The following is a 21,451-nucleotide window of genomic DNA, read 5'->3' on the forward strand; positions in this document are numbered from 1 at the left end:
TTATTATTATTTGCTTTATTCAGACTGCACAAACCAGGCTGAGTTGAACACATGACCTGTATATGAGTTTGAGAAATATAATTATGTATTCATGTTTGAGTTCATGAACTCAAGAACTCGAGGTTCTTTATTCATTTATTTTAGTTCAGGTTACATATTGTAAACTGAGTGGATGGAAATCCTGCCTCCTGTCTGTTTTCAGTAACAGCTCAAAAGGGAAGTCAAACTAGGAGTGAGCATTTAGTTCTGTGAATTATGAAATGATGATGACTAATAGTTGGCAAGCTGGCAATCATTGGTGAAGTCAGAAGCAGCCTCCGTTCCAAATATTGCTGTGTGATGTGATTAAGAAAATGTGCACGTAAGCAGGTCCTTCAGTGACAGGGGGTCTAATTGAACCTCCTCCTTGTGATGGAGGTGTATATATCTTGGCTGCTAATGGCTTGTCGAGTGATAGAATTTCAAACTCTAGTATATAATGTTGTGATACTGAAGTATCCTTCAGTTACGTGAGCGTTCTCAAGATGCTGAAACAACGCTACGCTGTAGTGCGATCCGAGGAGTTCCACTGCATCTTTTGTTTGCTAGTTTGGTCTCAAAAAAAACAGTTTCTGTTTCTATAGAAGCAAAGGTTTCGAACCATTTCAGCAGTAGAGTAGTGATGTTTTGCCGCTACAGTGAAGAACTCTGGCACAGTTTGATCTCCTTCGCAGGTATTATAGTGGAGGTCATGTGTCATCAAGGAGGTGGTGGTCCATAAGAAAACATCTATGCGGAGCAAGATGCTTGAGACCATCTAACAGGCTGCTGTTTTGATGTCATCCATCCACCCAGTTCTAATGTAACGCCGCTGTCTCATTCCATCATGAAACCAGCCACACCTTATTCACCTTCCCTTCTGTTGCCCAGCAACAACACACACTACTTAAATCAAAGACTTTGTCTCCTGATACCCTAAACATCGACTGCGACGATGACTATAATTTTAAGAATGTGAGGTAAACATCAGTTGTTTACAGAGCTGTTCAAAGCTGTTCAAAGGAGCTGTGTGCAGGGGAGGTACACACCAGGCATTTTGAAAAATCTAATCGGATAAGTCAAAATCGTAAATATCTATCTAGACGTTTGTGCGATGCAAAGACACTGAAGTTCTCTAGCGATGACTGAAACAGACAGACTTGTAACCCGACCTGTTGATTGAAAACGTTCCGATAAGCTTCTGCTTGAAAGAGTTATGATTACTGGAAGATCATGAACGCCGGAGGCGCATTCTTGGATTCACTGCAGATGAGAGCGGACAAAGGTAGCAAGAGGCCAACGCAACTTTAAAACAGAGTCTTCTTTATTTATAAAGAGAGGTTTTTTGCTATTGTCAGATTGACCTAGTTGTTTGTTGCAGTTGAGCTCCTGCTGAGTTGGAACACAAGAACACACAAAACCTTCGCTCTTAAGGTCGAACGACAAAAGAAATTAAAAGTCAATGATTGGCGGAATTGTACTTTCCGCCTGGTAAGCAAATACTTTGCATCGACTGATGTCTTTGTCAATTCTACCTTTGAAGGGGCACAAACACCGTGGCAGCATTGTGACCTTCAAGTCGGTGAGCCGTTGTTGAATTTTTCAAAAGCCGACGTTTAATTATTCATGCGACTTTCCCCCCGCCAACATTTGCTTTGCCACCTCTGTGTTCTGTTTTGTGCTCAGTTAGCGATGGGTTCACAAGGAAGCCCCTTTTATGGACTTGTATTATTCATCAGAGGACGTCCCAGACCGCATTTCCTCGCCGCTCACGCGCTCCCAATGCAATTACGCGACAAATTACTGTGTATTTGGAATAGCGATTACAGTGCGCTACATCAGCATTTCTAATGAGTAAAAGAGCAACACGTACGCACGTTTTTTAAATTTTATCTTTCGGTATTCTGACTTTTTAATTTTATTTCTCACTGGTGAGTCACGTGGTTGGTATATTACTGGTGTCCTGCTTTTATATATGCGTCTAAATGTCTAAATAGTAGTAGAAATAGTATAGTAGAAATAGTAGAAATACACAGAGACTGGAAAACGTAGGGTTTTAGGCTAAGAAATGAATGGCGAGAACAACAAAAGAATTATTGGAGTATGAAAAACATGATGATAAAATATTTGAGCTCCGATGATTCGGCCTGGGTCCTGAAAGAGTGGGGCTGTACTGTACGCTCTCCCTCTGCTTGGATGGGTTGCTGCACCTCTTCACTCCGAATCCACCGTAGTGAGTTTGAGAGGAAGTGCTTGTCTGTACATGTACCTGTCCAGCAAGTCTCCCACCTTTCACTCTGTAGATCAGCTTCCTCACGTGCAATGGATGAAAGATTGGTTGGGAAATGGGGAACTCAGCCGATCGATATTTTTGGCAGAAAGAATGAATCATCTGAGAGAAGGAGGGAAGTTCAACCGAAAAGTCTAAGGTGTGAGTAACACCTCTGACAATTATTTGCCTCACTTGTTAAGCGAGTGATTTTCCACCTGGGTTAACTCTGCTGTGGTTTTTTTTGAGCAGTGTAGTACAATTTTACAGAATCAGATTGTAATTTTTCAATCCAGTGTTTGTTTACCAAGATGAGCATGAAAACAATTTCTGTGAAACACAGAGTTAAAAACTGACAAGTCACCTTCGATGCAGTTTTCAGGAAACATTTCCATTTCATGGAACATGTTTTTTAAATACTGTCATACTGTGTCTTAACATAAGGAGCAAGTTTTAGAGATGTTTTAAAAAATGAAAAACACAAGTGAGGGCTGCTGAGGCTTCATGAAACAGTGTTGTTATTTTCAGAGCCCAGTAGATGGCGCTCTTGGTTTGAAAAATGATGGGAGGTTGATTGATGGAATCCAAGGATTTTAGAGCAGAGACTGCCATCTAGTGGCCTCTGAAAATAAGCACACTGTTTCATGAAGCCTCACCAGCCCATCTCTAGTAGACACCAAATTCAAGTTGTGCTAATGAAAGTAGGCCAGTCTGTTGGGACTGGGTCAGAAGTTTGAGGAAAGCAAACATGGCCGATCAGACAGGCAGAATTGTGGTCCGAAATTGTCTCAGGAGGTACAGTAAAAGCAATAGAGATTCATCAAATCAGCTCGACGTGTTGTAAATAAATTGCAGCTACCGCTACAACCAGCTTTTCCAATGAAATATTTGACTTTGATATCACTTTTTCAAAAGGCTGTAGATAGGAAATGGATATATAGACATACTGAGGAGTATGAACCAAAGTTTTAGATGAAGTAAATTCACACACTATAGTGATGTCATAAATATCAATGTCACTTTGTTTCTCACTGGAATAAGAGTGTGAATTCCTCCTCAGAATAGAAGACTCAGTGAAATTTGCTCTCTAGCGCTCTGTTATGCTCCATCTAATGGCTTCCTCGTCTCTAACTAAAATAGAAACACTGCGACAAATGTAGCTCAGATAATAGCTACAGCATTTTCTTGTGTAAAGTAGGAAGTACATCAGGCTCTATTTTGGCACGCGGGCTTGTTTAAATTCTGCAAGCTTTCTTGTCGGAATTGTCTGATGGTGACACCTGAACGGTTAAGCAGGGTTGCGTTGATATCAAACGCAAGGAAATATTTGACATGAACAAAATGCGGAAAAAAAAAAAAACACTTTTAAAGTTTGACAGACAGAAAATATACGGTGTCATGCTGAAGATGTAAAAAGAAGATAAAAGTATTACTCATTTAAATATATGACTATTACCTCTATTTTAGCCTACAATGACCCTCTTTATTTCCCATTTCACTGCAGCAGTATTTATTTCCAGCTGCTGGGGCGAGTCCTCATTATCCAGGACTCTAACATGTCGACACTTCGGTGAAAGGTCTACAAAACTAGCGATCAGCAAAATCGTAGTTAAATGCGCACACTTCAGCCACGCACCATGCGACTTAACATAGAGGAAGCCTGGAATAAATCTCAATCCTCGACGCACATTTACTGGGTCCTGCTATATTTTAAAGCTGACCATCAAGTGGAGATCATCAGGGCTTTGCATATGTGATATAAATATGCAATTCATCCTCTGATTTTGAATTAGGAGAATAACAGGAGAGGACGAGTTGAAAGGGAAAGTGCTGTGTCTGCTGGTGAGAATCAGTGTGAAATTAACATCCCTCTCTGAAGACTGCGGACTAACCAAACATGAATCCTCAGATGTCTCCACCTCACTCACGTCTTCAAAACCTCCAGCTCTCTCCGCCTTGAAAGAATCTGCCTTTGTACTATTTTTACAATTTTAAGAACATTTTTTTTGTCTTCATCAACTGCCTCCTCGACCTGTGCGAGACAGACGTGAGCCGTGCAGTCGTTCTCAGAGGTGTGCAGTTGCTCGCCGTGAAGACATACATGCTCAACCGCTTTCCTGCCGTTTCATTTTGGCTCTGCCGCTTTTCATCGCCAGATTAACCCGAGCTTTGCACCGAACCATCAGCCTCATGTCACCCACAGAGAAAAGCTTGTTTCCTTTAACAATCACCACATTTGATGGTCGACCGCCTTTTCTAAAAGCCCGGCACCTGCCACGCCGAGAAGATTTCTTTCTTTTCTTTCACTATTTGTCATACCAAACCTTACTCGTCCAATATGAGCTAAATGTTCAGACATGTTTAATATATCGGCGCAACTAACTTCCATAGCGTGACTAGAGTATTTCCACTGTCAAGCATTAGCAGGGTGGTGCTGATCATCAGCGTATTATTTTATGCAGGGATGGCAAGAAGCATTTTTTCACATTGTGAGACATCGATGGGCATCTTTGAACCATCCACACTGTGACATGTGGCGCCAAAAATAACTGAAAGTTTCTCTAGCAGCAGTCTAATATAGCCCGCGTGGGACTGCAACTGCCATAAGACTTTCCCTCCACTGAACCAGCACTTTCTCACTCCCACGGCGTGAAATGGCGGCTATTTCCAAGTGGACTTTTTGCCACCCAGGGTGAAGGTGTAGTTAGCCTTCTGCTTTGTATGTTGTCGTGCGTATCCTGACGCCAGCACGTTGCGTAACAGAGGACGATGTTTGGGTATAGCCATTGGGTTGTGTTCCTTTGTCTCAGAATAAATGACTGTGACACTTGGACTATATAGCAACGTTCATTCCACAAAGGAAACTCCTGCAAGTCCTAACCCCAACCCTCCCTTTTGAACTTCACACAGGATGGGTACAAATATACACCTTCTAAACACCTGTGATAAGTGATGGGCTTATGGGGCTTCATGAAACAGTTTCCAAAACCACTAGATGGCTCATGGTGAACATCCATTTCAATGAAACCTCACCTCATTCTCAAGCTAAGAGCGCCACCTATTGAGCTCTAACACTATTTCATGAAGCTTCATCAGCCCACTAAAATTCCACTTTAAATAGTTGCTGATGGAAGCAATAGGGATGAGAATATGTCATATAAATTATAGTATTTGTCTTTGCCACATGGTTGTCAGGTGTCTTGTGATGCATATTCCGGTAGAGGAGTGGTGATATGGTTCATTGCAATATATTGACATACTCTGAGTTGAACAATATAACTCAGTTCAGTTAGACCTTCAGTTAAAATTTGCAGTACCAATAAAGCAATGACTTGCACCTATTACCAACAAAGTAACTCCAGTCTGCAGAAAGAAATGTATTAAAAATGTCACAAAAGCAGCAGCATGTCCAAGCATCTATGTATTAAATATCGATACAGACAAATATCACGACAATATCTCCCAAAAATATCAATACAGTATCATGTTTGAGCGTGTCAATATTTCCTTACATCCTCAACGCTTGTCAGTGCACAATGTTTAGTTCTCGGGTCACAAAGCTGGCAACACTAAATAAATGATTATGAAAAAGTCTGGCTCACTAGCTCCATGAGCTGAGTATTGTTAAACATATGAATATTGAAATGTGGTTTTATTCAGTTCAAAGACACGTGCCAATACAGAATGTCTATTTCGAGATCATGGTTGCCAAAATAGAGGTCAGATTTGGGCTAATGAGTCATAATATTTAACCATCTTTACTCTCAGTTTTGGCGAAGAGAAACAACAACAGCAATATTTTTAATTTGGACCGCACTCCATTGGTTCTGAACCATTCTGAACTGGCCCTTCTTGTATGGTTAAAGTTGTAACAAGCATTTTGCCATCTTTATAGAGGAATCCAATCCATGACCGTCCTCTTCAGCCATAAAAAAATGGTTTTAAATTCAGCTTCTATTATCTCTTTTTTTTTTAATCCATGGCAATTGAATTGAATGACATTACGGAGTCATATACATATATAGAATAAGCGGGAGTCCTCTTGCTCTGAAGAAAAAAGTGGAAAGTCAAAAAGCAGAGCTGCTTGAAGAACTAAGATGGCAGCCTTCTCTCCCTGTTGAATAAGTCTCTGCACTTCTTCATGAGAATATTTTCTTCCTGCATTGCAAAGCAGAGCGAAGGAAGACGAATGAAACACAAATATTCTGTCACTTTTTTTCTTTTCCAGTCAGAACCTACAACTGAACTGCTATATTTCAAATCAAAGTTCTTTACATCACATTTTTAAATCTGTATTCATTATTTGAAATGATTCCGAACAGAAGTTCCTAAATGAACGCTGTAATGAGAGGGGAAAAATTGAACCTGACTTCATAAATATTTTTCAGAGCCTGAACAGAGAGGACTATTGAACATTTGGGCATCAGTATGGCCCACCTGCTCCACACACTCATTAAAATTAGACGTCTGTGAGCTGGAAGAATCTCCCATTTTTTCAGTCGACTCCTGCTCGAAATGCTGAACGCGGGCCGACATTCTCCTTGTTCGAGGGCATGGAGCGAAATCTCCATGCCATGAGCCTCCTGTGCCGACACAGCTCCGCCGGTCGACCCGTCTGCTCCTAAGCCTCCGACTCCTGACACGCTCAGCCCAGTGCCTGGCATCCTTCCCGTGATTATGACAATGATGATACCAGCAGTAATATGGTTTTATAGGCCTCTCACTCCCCCATCTGCTCCGCTCGCTTCTCCGACTCTGTCGGCCCAGGAATCCACCTGAACCTCCTCCCCGCACCATCTGGCCTCTTCAACATAATCCCTCCACCATTCTCTCCCGGTGGATCCCACATTAACCCTCAGCTCTCGCTCCAAAACATGAAAACTGTGTTGAGACTTCTGTTCTGCCTCCTAATGCGCTAGTCTTGGATCCAGGCAGCCTTCCATCCACAGCCCTCTCCCTCCATCATCTCATGGTGGACTCATTGACTCATGTCTGTAGACTGAATGATGAAGAATATTCTACTGCGTAATGCAGCTGATCACACTCTATGCTGTGACCACGTTGTCCACTAGAGCAGTGGTCCCCAACCTTTTTATCACTGCGGACCAGTCAACACTTGACAATTGGAGCGTGGCCCGGGGGGTATGAAGTTGCCACTTTGACCCGTCATATAAGGCCTCGGCATGTTTATGTGCCTGCTAAGACTCACATACTCTCCTCCTCTCAACCAGTGCCCTAACACTCTCTGACTCTGGTCTCTATGGTGATATATACGGATATAATACGGAACATAAAGTGCATGAAAATTCTCACCATATTGTTAAAATGACGGGAGCCCTAAGCTTGTTTGAGATGGTCCCATCTGGGAGTGATGGTAGGCGACCACGATTAATCCATATTTATTACGACGCCTGTTATTGTTTGTTAAAAAGTCTTCACTCAACCTTTCACCCTTCGCAAAGAAATGACTGTTTCTTACTCATTTTACGAGCATGTGGTTAAATTTTGGTTTAACCGAGACAATGCGGTCACTTTTCAAAATAAAAGTTTTGTTTTTTGTTTTTTTTTCAAATACAAGATGCTTCAGACTCAAATCATACACAAAACAGAAATAGTTAATTATCTCTTGCGTGGCCCTGTACCAACTAATCCACGGACTGGTACCGGTCCCCAGCCCAGGGGTTGGAGACCACTGCACTAGAGAGCTTGCTGGACCAGCAAAGCATTCTAACATCCACTGAGATGATTAAAAATTCCCTCATTTGTTTGGCATTTTACACACGTCCTTTGCAGACCCTTTCAGGTTTTTTTTTTCTTTTTTTGGTGGCATACAGCTTCCTTGCACCATGTTGTCATCTTTTCCGTCATCCTCTCTTTGTTTTTGCATTTCTTCCTTTAAACCTTTGTCGGTGATGTTTTCTTCATCTGTCAGTTTGAATGTTTATTTGCTTTACTTTAGATGTTTATTTGCCCATCTTGCGTTCTGCCGTCCATTCTGTGTGTCACGTTTCGTCAAGTCACCGTTTTCTTGTCAAGTTCAGTGACGTCTGAACGTCACATCTAGGTGCAGTCCAATTGAGGTCTGTCTTATCTAGTCAAGTCATCAACTTGTCTTACCCTGTTAAGTCCCCACATCACATTCAGTAGCAGTCTGGACGAGTCCTCTCTTGTCTCGTCTAGTCAAGTCATTGTCTGATCTTGCCCAGTAAACCCAAGACTCTGTGTCATGTAACAGCCGAGTCGAGTCCTGTCTCATCTAGTCAAGTCATCATCTTGTCTTCCCCGGTCAAGTAAAGTCTCCATATCATGTCGAATAACAGTACCATCGAGTCCTGTCTCATCTAGTCAAGTCGTCATCTCGTCTTGCCCCATCAAGTCAAGACTCAACGTCAGGAGGCAGTCTGGTCAAATCTCATCAAGCCATTGTCTAGTCTTGTCCAGTCAGGTCTCCATGCCAAGTTAAGTAAACATCAAGACACGCCTCGTCTTTTCGCCGTCAAGTCATCATCTTGTAAAGTTAAGCCAACTCTAGTCTTGTCAAGTCATTGTCTTTCAAGTCAAGACTTTTTCCCATCCCACACCAATACGTTACCATTACGTCCTCAAGCAACCTTCGCCTTCTCCTTGTCACCCATGCAATTGTTTATGGACGTAAACTGCTTAATACTGACACCTAAAAACATTGTGCTTCACTAAAATACCAAGCTTTTAAAAACATGACAAAATGCGAAAAAAAAAATAGTAATATATAAATGCAAGGCTACGCCCCACACATCAAATCCACAAGACATTACCGCATGTCATACCAAGTGAAATTCTGGTTCTTGCAAAACATTTTGGTCAACTGTATCAGCCTGGATCGGTGCCGGGTGCGATCCACGATAGCGATAACCATGACCAGACATGATGCAGCTGCCCGACTACTTGATGATAGATAATCCCTAAACAAGGTATTCTGACTGCTTTCACATGGCTCCATGAAGGTCAATAGATGTCAGTCAAAACCCTGAAGAACAGTACTCAATTATACGAATCAAATTGTTTCCTAATTTTCAGGACACTGCTACAAAAAAGTGTCTTCACTCCAGCTGAAATGAAATGCATTCATTATTGTCAAAGTTGATCGTAAAGTATGAATTAACTCTGGAGGTTTCACTGAAATAAAGTGTTCTGCAGTTTTCAGGCTGTAAAGCCAGAAAAAAAGGCAATTAAGTGTGAGCTTTCCTGCCTGGTGATGAATACCAGCTGTCTGCGGCTTTATTGAAGACAATTCAGGCTTTTTAAGATCCGTCTCCTTGGCTTCTTTGAAGAAATTTAAGACCTTATGTTCATGTTCAGTTACCCAATTACAAATAGATTTGTCCACTATTTTATTGCCAGTGAAATGCCAAAAGGGCAAAAACATTCAGACGATACAAGGATTGTTTTAAATCCATTTTTAGTGTTCCCGTTTTTTTCTAAAAGCAAAAGCAGGGGTTGTATTGAAGTTGTGGTTTTTTCATCACTGTTGGCCTCAGAATCTGCTATAAATAATTAAAGCCCTGTTTCAACGTAGCTTACACCTAAGCAAAAACTCCTCTGCGGTGCAAATGTATTTTTTTTTATCTATACAAGATGCAAACATTGACTCTGAGAAGAAAACAGTCTTAGAAATTGGAAAAGTGTGACATTGATATTAGCATAGTTCAGTGCAGCGTTACCTGTAGCTAAGTGGTGACATTTGCTTGAATATACAATTCAAATTCAGTCACCTTTGGCCGTGAAATATAGTATTTCACAGAGTATCAATGAGTATATGACACCCATTCATATGGAGCAGGAGGCTCCTCCAGCGCCTACTGGTTGGCTGGTTGGTGCCACACCACGCTGTTTTAAATACTATTTTTTTATCTATAGAAGATGCAAACATTGACTCTGAGACGAAAACAGTCTTTAGAAATTGGAAAAGTGTGACATTGATATTAGCATAGTTCAGTGCAGCGTTACCTGTAGCTAAGCGGTGACATTTGCTTGAATATACAATTCAAATTCAGTCAACTTTGGGCGTGAAATATAGTATTTCACAGAGTATCAAAGAGTATATGACACCCATTCATATGGAGCAGGAGGCTCCTCCAGCGCCTACTGGTTGGCTGGTTGGTGCCACACCACGCTGTTTGAAATACTATTGGTCAAGTTGTGTTGGAGATGATCGCTACATACAGGAAATCAGTGAAAGTACTTGGAGCAAAATTTCAAAGTAAAGCGCTATTTGGAGACTGAATCATATTTAACTTTGAAACAAAAACAATGTGTCAGCTCCGCGAAGAGAGGGACAGAGACTGACGTTCGATTCATTCAATACCGATGAGAGTTTTTAGTCGCAGACCTCAGATTACCATTGGCTCCAGGCGTGACACGATTTGAAGCAAGTTCACCGTTTCATGCTTTTGTGACCTGAACTAAACTTCTGTCATGGATTTCATCCACTATTACACAGAGAACTACGCAGTCTGTGCCTTTATTTAATGAGTATTAAACACAAAATCGCTCGTTTTGGACTCTTTAAATCTATCATTAATAGCGCCGTTTTGCAAATGTCGCCTGCTTTGCAGAACTGCCACGAACCGCAGCCACTTTCAGTGTGAGTCCAGGGTCAGAGGTGGATTTTGAAACCCATAGAAGAATTCTACTGAGTCCTATTTTACTATTCCACTGCAATGAAAACAACAATACGATTATTTGGCGGGGAAGTCATGATACATTATAGAAGAAATTAATTCTTAGAACTGGCTCTGAAACCCTTAAAGTAAAACCAGTGTTGGCAAGGTTAGACCTCAGTTGGTTTCTGACAGACTCTAGGAGAGGTGAAAATAATTTTGTACCTTTATTTTTCGCAATATCTCTAAATTTATGCTACAGTAAATACCTTTGCTGCTCAGTGGAGACATGTTAAATTGTTTTGCTCATGCTGAGCTTCAACAGGAAGTGAATGCAAATTTCAAAGGCAGCTTCCTATGTGTCATTTATTAATCGAATTTGCCGGCTCCTTTTCCCTGGATGCATGTGACAGGATCCCCGGGCAAAGTCCCTCCGATATTGTTCCACGCGACAGACCTGGTGCTTCATCAGCCTCCATCAGGACAGAGCTCTATTGTTTTATCTCCTCTCTTCAATGTCCTTCCTCATGGCACAAACGCCCCCCAGAATTATTGCTCAGCCTTAAACACCTGCAGTTACCCATCTGGGATCCATATAGAGCAATAAAGTCTCATCAAAAGCTTGCAAGACTGACATTGAACATCAGTTTCATATACATGTGCTCCGGTTTCACCTCACCTTTTCTCTCTGCCGCCTCTATTATGATGAACAGCAGCCCATGCCTTTACCTCTCCGCTGCTATTATTTCGGAAGGCAGACCTATTGTGAGGAAACAAAAAATGGGTCCACGATACGGAGGTAATGGTGATAGACCCTCTCTCTGCGTAGAGCGCCAGTGATGCGAGCATCAATAGTAGAGTCTGCATTGCAAGATTGGCAGCACACGTTCAGCTGCCGTGAGGTTCTAACAGACAAAAATTCCTTCGACATGCAAAGGTCATCCCAAGGTCATCCCAAGGTTAACCTTGGCTCTATCTTTTCAAGTTTTCAATACAGTCTTTTTCCACCTTAGGCCACTGGCTAATGTTAAACAAAGTTTAAGGAAGACCTCTTTTTCCCACGTATGACTGGAGCAAAATGCCACAACCCATCGTCCACAGTACGTACACACCCATCCTGCCGTCTCTACGCAGGCTTCCCGTAAATCATAGGATCCATTTTAAAATCCTGCTGTTCGCATACAAATGGCTACATGGCCTTGGCTCCTCTCTTCTCTACCTCTGTGACCAGCTTCATCACGGCAGCTGTTTCTTGGGATTTCAAAAAGCAGACTGAAGGCACTATCTACAAATAATATTCAAGTTAATAAATACATAAATTCAATAGCTTTAACTTCACACTCAAATTCGTGACTACACATCCTCAATGCATGTCATGCATTGACATGGTTTGCTTGATATTTTCATTCATGAAATTGTCAAATAGAGTTCAGGAGCACTCATTTCAATGACAAAAAATGTCAGTCAGAAGAAACACATTAGGCATGTCGTGTTTTTTTTTGAAGATCTCAGTATCCGACTCTTTACATTCAGCGGCTTTTGAATAAATGAAAGGAATATTTTCTTTATCACACCGTCTAAAGCAGGGGTAAACAACATGGTGCCTGCATACACCAGGAAGTGTGTGAGAGGAGACTATAATTTATCAGCCATAACAGTGTATCATAAGTTATGTTAGAATTTATGGTAAGCCCTTCGGGTCACACGGTGTCGGGTCAACAATCTGGGCGACTGTTGTGTTGTGTTTAGCTCTTTAGTTCTTGTTGTGTATGTCGACCAAAACACTCAAAATCCAGAAAATCCTATGCACAAATAGTAGAAGGTTATTTATTTATCATGATAAATAATGCAGATGTAACAAAATTTATATGTATAAGCAGGAGTCGTCTTGGGTGTTCGGGATGTCCTGAAAACTCCTCAGTTTAGTTTGTAAAATGAATGCCTCGCCAAGTTGTCCCAAAGAAATGTGGGACATTGGCGGCCGATTTATTGCAACTGGGAATCAAACCTTCCTGATATCGGATCAGCTCATGACTTTTTAACTTCAACACTTTGTTTTGCACACAACTTTCATCTGCTGTCAATCGTCGTGTTTTCTGTCAACACCATTGGCTGTAATGCTTCACTTCTCTGCCATGTCTTGTTTTGCTGCTCAGCCAGTCATAGAGGTGTGATCATAGATGGTGCTGTGATCTTGTTGAGTCACACAATGTTGATATTTCTAGCTCTACAGTGCGTATATGTATATGTATAAGTACAGTTACAATGAGGAACTCGAATGTATTTCCATATATATATATATATATATATATATATATATATATATATATATATACAGTATTCATTTGAACACATTGAACTCTACCTCACACTCTTCAGTGACAGGAAAAAAAACCCATCAGATTATTGTTATGATAGAAAAATAGCAGTGGAATCATCACTGTAAACAACATCACTTTGTGATCGAGACGTCTCCTCCGAGCCTCGCACACAAATGTCCCTTCAATAAAGAAGAAAACATGTTTGTTCTTGATCAAAGCCATACACAGCCACACTGGTCTGCATGTTCCCATTGTCTAATAATAGAGCAGTCACTCGGATGTGTGCCTTCCAAATAGATGTCTCCCTCAGCCTCGCCTGCCAGCCAATAATCAGTAGCAGTTATTGTTTCACATCCTTTGAAACTTTACTTCCTCAGTGAAACACAAGCCCTTGTTTTTTTTGTGCGAGAACCGTTGTGTTGAACATCTTTGCTGTTTTGGACAGAGATTTCCGAGGAGACTAAATCTTCACTCGACGCTCTCTGAACTGAAGTCCTAGTCAGACTTCTCTTCCAGCTTGTGGGAGGCGAATCGGTGAAGACGTTTAAGCGATGCATGTTAAACGGTGATTCCATTTAACCTGAAGGAATTTATTTGTCATGGTTCCTCAAGAGAAGCCGATTTCTGTAATGGTTCGAGCTGCAAGAAGACGCTGTGAGATTGCGTGGGTTTCCTCCCACAGTTCATGAACACTGAGGTTAATTGGTGACTCTAAATTATCCGTCGGTGTGTGTGTGTGTGTGTGTGTGTGTGTGTGTGTGTGTGTGTGTGTGTGTGTGGTTGTCTGGCTGCGTGCCCCAAGTGGCTGGCATCAGCAACAGCCGCCGCACAATTATGGCAGTGAGTCAAAGGTAATCGAGGAACAATTATTCAAATATAAAATAAATAACATTTTAAGCATGTCAGAACAAATGGTTCTCCCTATGGCCCTGCTAATCTGTAGTCCATACACCTGCGCTTGGTCATCGAAGGCAGGTTTTGGTGTCAGTGTTTTGTCATTATTTAATGCTTATTGTTTTGTGTTAAACGCAGATGTGTTAATGTCGGAAGTCACAAGCAAAGCTATGGTATGGAGCCACTTCATGTGACTGACAAAGTGCGAACTCTTAAACACCCAAAAAGGGTGCTTTGTCAGGAAAGTGGAAGTCCATCTATTTGCTTCTTCTAAAGACCCCTGAAGTCTCCTTGAGCAGTGGCGTGGTATTACATTTATTTGGTGTGTCACACTCTGCACAGACACACAAACAGCAGAGGGAAATGATGGGTAGATGAGGTATCATGAAACAGTGTGGAAGGGTTGATAAAAACAGTGTCCGAAACCTCATGTTACAGACTTGACCCTTGAGGTTTCGTGTTTAGTGTCAGAATCATCTTAACCTGGAGCTGCTGTGACTGAAGTTGATGCATGATTTTGTCACATACTTATGAACCAATACTATATGAAAACTTCTTGCCAAGATCACTGATCATGCGTCGGTTTTGTTTTCTTAACAACGCTCAAGCTAGTTTTTGCTGAGGTAGGACGGATGTGCTGACACAGGACATCATCTCTGTCGCTCTTTCAGAGTAGAACTTTGTGAACAAAAACATTTAAAATGTTATTTTGATATGAAGCTACCCTTCGAGTTGCTGGGATTTCATTACTGAAGACGGAAATTGCTACATTTCCCCCCTTTACTGCCTAGTTGGTTGTTTGTGAGAGAGCGGACAGAAACCACACAACACATTTCAACACATTTTTGATTCCTCGTCTACACTGTGGTTTCTGCCATGATGCCAAGGGCAGAGAACCAGCAGCTCCCATCGTAGGCAACGACAGATGATCGAGGCCAAAAGCTTTCTCTGCACTTTCACTCCCAGAGGTACCGAATGAATCGGCCACATTTTTCCAAAAAAAATAAAAAAATCTTGACAAGAGGAATGCTGTTCCCAGAGCTGTGTGGTCAACAGCTGTCCACCATATGGCACGCTACTGTTTAAAGGATTCACCATCAAGAAAAAACAGGGAAAAACTTCCACTCTCTCCGAACTAACTGAAAGTAGTATTGATGTTCATCCTCCACAGAAGATGCTGAGAAGGTCAGTGCCATTGTCACAATGCTAACAAGCGCGCAATCACTTACAGTCAGTGCATTCAAACATACACAAAAACGTTCATGTAAGAAAGAGTGAAAATAACTTTTGCTAGATAAGATGTTACAGTAGATGTGTGAGTCTTTCTCAGACTCTCATCATAGCTCGCCCTTGCTTGGCTTTCAGCACTTTCTTTTCAGTCTGAGTGTTCCTTCATCTTTTCTGCTGTAAAAATTATTCCCAATTTATCCGCCTATTTTGCATTTCTTCTCTCTCATACGGGTCGGCCAGTTCAACGTTTGTATTCAAGTTTACCCTCTAAATTGTGGAGATTTGACTTCACACTGCTTCTCAGCACTGTGTAAGACGAACTGACTGAACATAAAATATTTCCCTTGCCTTCATTTTCCTCTTTAAATTTGAATATAACTTTTGGGATCCATCATTCTGAATGGATTGTTGAACTGAGATTTCCCGGGCAACGAGTAACTGGAATCAAAGACCATGAGGATTGTCAAAGGCCAACCATATGCACCTTCCCAGAAGACGCAGTAAGACATCCAGATGCATAGAAATTGTAGTGCTCATTGGGACTTCCATGTCTGTGTGTCCCGTGATGGAGTGATGAAGTTTGTTGAAGTGTTGTCCTCATGACTTTTGGACAGTTATTGTCAATACCATGGGGTGCAGCCCGGGTGGGGAAGGTCTCAGGATTTCATTTCAGCTTGTTGCAAAGGATGTGGTCCTCCTGGCTCCTTCCAACCACCTTCAGATATCCAAACAAGGTGGAGGAGCTCAAGTATCTTCTATCTTACTTACAAGTGAGGGAGAGACTAGTTCAGAATCATCAGTCAGGTGGATTCTGCAATCTACATGTTCGCATTCCTACTTCAAGAACTTTGGACAGTGATCAAAATGAACACTATCAGAGTAGAATTGCTGCTCAACCTTATGGTGAGGTTAGAGAGGTACTCTCTAACTGGGAGGAGGCTGCCGGAGAAGACCCAGGACAAGTTTAAGAGGACATCTCACAGTTGTCCAGGGAATGACATGGTATTACGTGACTACAGATTTGTAGGTAGAGGAACATCTGGGCCTGTTGGTTTCCGCTGCAACCCAGTCACTGCCAATGGAAAATGGGTGGATGGAATATCCTTCATGGATCAGAAGCTGCGCCTAATCCCTAACATGACAGATGTGTTTAAAGTTTCATCTGACATCAAATCATTTTTGTCTCTCACAATCAGTTGAAAGTTAGGGTTGGTTCCTGATATTCTTCAGATAAAGGCTCCATAGTGATCCGTAATGTGCGTGCACTACTGGATTCATTATGTTGTACGACTCCTCTGGAGTCCTGTCTGATCCACGGCAGATTGTGAGCTCAAAATACATACCATACTGCGCCATATTTATTTATAAAGCACCTAAAAAAGCAATACAAGATCATCACTTTGTGCTGTACAACTGTAAAATCAGGATAAAACAAACATTAAAACAGGGCAGGTACACTAAAAATTACTGAAAAGATCAGCTGTGCGGTTGTATAAAAGCCAAAGAGTAATAATATGTGCATAGATGGAATGCTTGTTCTTGGAGCCTAACAATATAAATAATGACAAACACAACCTGACTCTGACTAGAATCAATCTGAATTCCAGTGTATGGTCTGGTCAAACAGTCAGCTCTCACGTGGCTTGTGTCCAGTTGTTTTTGCGAGAATCTGAAAATGAGCCTCAGGACTTTGGCTGTCGACAACAAAAGCCATGCTGGTTTGCAACCAAACCTATAAACCGAAGCATTTTATCACCCACGAACACTCCTGAATCAGTCATGAAAGAATGCATTTTGCAGACTGCTATTCTAAACACCTGAAGAAAAAGTTAAATAAATACGCGGTGCAAAACTTGGATACTACTTTGCTCAGATTGATGGCTATTGATTTTTGGATCGCTCTCAATTTATCAGGGGGCAATGGTGAGAGTCATCCTGAATGTAGAGCTCAGGAAATGAGCCGCTTCAAAGACCACCTGAGCAACTCGGCTTGGCCTTTTGACACCGCTTCATTGACGAGACAGAGCAAGAACAAAGCTGCAGAACGACTGCGGAGGACTACTGATCCTGGCATTGAAAATGCCTTTGTGATGTTCTCATGGACTCCTTCAATATTGGTTTGACTTCCACATGCTCCCTTACAGAGCTACAGCGTCTACCGCTCAGGGCCTCGCCCTGCAACTGAGAACGATCAATGCCCACACAGCCTAGCAATGGGAAGTGCACCTTCTCGCAACATACCCGTGCCTCATTCTTTCATGTGCACTCAGTCACTGTTGTTGTTTTTGTTGCTGCTGCTGAGAAAAGACAAGGTCAAGACAAGAACTGTGTGTGCCATTGCCCTGAGAACTTGTCAAAGCAGACAAGATGACTGACCACAAGCGAGTTTGTGGTGTTGTGGTGAGACTGTGAGGAGCACACTCTGTTAATTATGCTGTGTGCCACAGGGAGGTGTTGACAAACCTGCCACTCCATGCGTCAGCACTGACTGCCACATCTCTAAAACTGCTGCAGACACACATGCTTCCTGTTCCCTCTGCCGAGGCACAGTCCTTGCTTGTCTGACTGTGAGGCGTGCTGAGCACTTCCAATGGTTGATGGAGCTCAACAGTAGGTGTTAGCAGCAACCAGGCAGAAGCTGTGTCCTAGCCCTGTGCTAGGACACAGCGTCTCATGTGGCGTGCCACATGGTGGGCGAGCACCCCCCCCCAGTGCATTTGTGACGCTCTGGACTGGCTTACATTGGAGAAGACAGAGTTGCCAGTGGAGGAGCTGAAGGGGCTCCAGGGTAGGAGGTGCTGACTTCACAGTGAGGCAGGGGGCCACCCATGAGGCTTCTGCTCCACTCCCCCACCCTCCCGTTTACTTCAGGCCAGGCTTCCAGGTCTGAGCACCGTCAGTGGTCACACTCCACACATATTTATTCTTTATTCCCAGCATGAAAAAGGCAACATGTAAGTCTGCCTTTAGAGTCGAGAGAGACGGTAACAATATCTACTACAAGTCAGGCGTCAAAGCAGGTGACAGGTCGGGACTCTGCTGACGCCACATTGTCTCTATGGAGAGAAAACACAACTCAGAATGACACTCCATGGCGCACACACAACAAAGACTCTCTGTGAGGTGACTCCAGGTGACAGCGAGTGATGTCTTTTTATTCAGTCCACAGTGGCCCTCAAATCACAGGTTGCCAATAAAAGGAACAACTTTCAAAGTAACAAGGTCGCCAAGGACATGAGTATCACCCTCTGACACTAATATACGTGTGCAAAAAACACAAGAACCTCTGTCATGTTTTATCTTTAACCAGTTGAGTCCTGTATTTGTATCAGCCGCTGGATTCAACGGCAAAGCAGCATCTTCTACTTCCACCCTGCGGTTCCAACCAGTCAAATAAACATGAAATCGAGTCGTGAATAATCGTTTCTTCTCACATGGAACCTCATTCCTGAGTCTTCCTCATGTCCTAGTGACATTGAACATACACATGGCTGGTGCATCAATAACAGAGGTACATTTATTTACTCACTCTACTGATGAGTTGAGTGCAGATGTTACCTTTAACAAAAGGCAGAGAAACATCATTGCTTCCACCATGAACCATGAATGAAAGACAAGAGACACTGGAATAATAATGAAATATGATCAATATCATCTTATAAATCATCACTCATATTCATAGCATTATGTACACTATGAAGCTGAGACCTTCCGCGACCAAATAGAAGTGTGTGTTTATATGGTTATTGCTGCTTGTCTTTAATGTTACAATGATCACAGAGAAAGATGTGGCTGACGGGTCCCACATTACCGCTACACCATTACGTTACTCTGTTATTACCACAGTTTCTCCTGATAGGACCATGCGCTTTCCTGCCTTGGCAGAAGACATCACACAGTGAGCTCAGAAGGAACACACAGTTCATCTGCTTTGAAGGGCTGAGTATTGGCAGGTATCCTGCTATACATACGATACATATCCCGATACAGTAGTGACGATTCAATACATTGTGTTACTGTAAATTCAGCAATATGGCGTAACTTTTAGGGGGTAAATCTGATAACGCAGTACAATAATATGTGTATGAAAACAAGATTATTGTTATGATGTCAGTCCACATAGATCTTCAGTTAAATTTCGTACAACAAAGAGTCACTATTACAACTTATTCATATTCTTATTCTTATTCTAAAATGGCATTAAACATGTCACAAATGTAGCAGAAAGTATAAATGCATTAAATATTGATATAGCCAAAGAAATATCAAAGTAATACATACAATTAAATAATTAAATAAAATGAAATACAAGTATTTCAATATTTCAGCAAAAAATATCAATACAATATTGTGCAATAAAGTATTGCAATATTTAAGCATATTGAGATTTCCTGACACCTCTACTGCTTTGGATTTTGGAAAAATAAAAAAAAAAAAAAACAGAGTTTTGTTGTAAGCTTTCTAGCAACACTGAGTCCGACAGTAGCCACTAAAGTGCCACTTTATTGACTCAAAACCTTGAATAAACGTCATATAATTGTGTGAAATAATTGAGTTACTGGATGGAGAAGTACTCTTGACACGTTTTGAGTCAAACTCACAGAACTGAAACATCTTCACAGAGAGTGAGACACTACAGTGAATCCCGTAGAGGTGACACGGAGAGGTCACAGGTCTGATGGCCCCTCTCAATACGTTTTTGTCCTTGTGGCTCTGAGCAACTCCTGACGGCTCTTCTGGCGCGTGTGTGGTGTGTGTCCATGGGTGACTTGTGAGCGTAATGTACTACGCCATTTAAGCTAGCCATTGAAGTAAGAGCCCTCAGACTGTTTACCGGATCCTGAGCAGCCCAATCGATCGACCAACAACCTTGAGCTTCTGTGGTCGGGTAAATAGAAGGACTTGGGACGACTTGGTGACTGATGCAAGTAAACTGATGAGGACTGCATTAACTCAGTTCCCTGGCAGGTCTCTTTCTCACTAAAGTTCAAATGCTCTTAACTTGTTCAACTTTTACACTCGTCTTCTTGGTTTCAAACCTATAATCTTATTTCTCTTAAAAGAACCTGTGTGATTGCACAGCACTGCTCATTTCAACTTCCTGACAATTTCCAAAGAAAGCTTCACAGCGGGAGCGCTCTCGCTTCTCACTCTCGCTTGGCCTTCCATTCCTTCTCAAATGAAATGTCTTCCATGTGGAACGGATGGTTACATCTGAAAAGCAGCCTGCAGCCGCTGAGCTCTTTCTGACACGGATTCCTTTAAGAATAGCTTTGGCCCCGTCTCTGAGGTCAGTGTTTCCTCGGAGGAAAGACATTGTTCACCAGCAGGCGACTCTGAATGTGCTGTCAGGACCCTCATGCAAAGCCGACAGAAGGGGGAAGGACCGGAACTCACATAGAACTTTATCCCACTTGGGCTTGAGCTGCTGTCACTAAACTTTGCAGCAGTGTTTTTAAGAGATGAGGGCATGTCTTGTGCTCCAAAATACACCGGAAAATAACATCCAAGCGGATCATCTTTTGCCCCACCGCAGTTTTTGTTGACACCGGCCTGCAACACTTCTTCAAAAGAAGGACAAATATCTGATGCTCTGAAGCTGAATACGTTATTTTTCTGAGCGGAAAATTATCATCATGCAGTTCATGTTATGTTAAAACAATATTCACTCACAAATTTAAAACTATTTGACATGAACTTTTTTTCATGTGCGAAGAAAAAGAACAGAAAGATAAGGCAAAACAGTGTTGAGGAACTGAATAGCAATGCAACGTCTTGAACTAAATGCAATGAAGTGCAACATGTTGGAAACACCTGCGGGAAAACTGAGGATGACACCATTGAACCCGCTGACTCATAGCATTCTCAGGGGCCTAACCTCTTCCTGCAACTCTGACCAAGTGCAGTAGTATTGCAAGTGCAATGTAGAGGGAGTGCAAGCTCCGATATTTTCCATTTTTGGCCGCGACATGTTGACAACCCAGGTAACCACATCCAGTCAGGTGGATATAGTGAGTCAATAATGAGATTGTTTGACATGAAACTGTTACCACAACAGTTATTAACCCCTGTGCTATTCA

General features: G+C 42.0%; 1 protein-coding gene across 1 annotated transcript in view; it reads right to left on the minus strand.

The window, feature by feature from the left end:
* Window positions 1–21,451, minus strand: part of ntm (neurotrimin) — a 452,357-nt gene that overhangs the window by 258,763 nt on the left and 172,143 nt on the right. The gene's annotated exons all lie outside the window — the stretch shown is intronic.

Source organism: Synchiropus splendidus, chromosome 17 (genome assembly GCF_027744825.2).
Source record: "Synchiropus splendidus isolate RoL2022-P1 chromosome 17, RoL_Sspl_1.0, whole genome shotgun sequence".
Taxonomy (NCBI): domain Eukaryota; kingdom Metazoa; phylum Chordata; class Actinopteri; order Syngnathiformes; family Callionymidae; genus Synchiropus; species Synchiropus splendidus.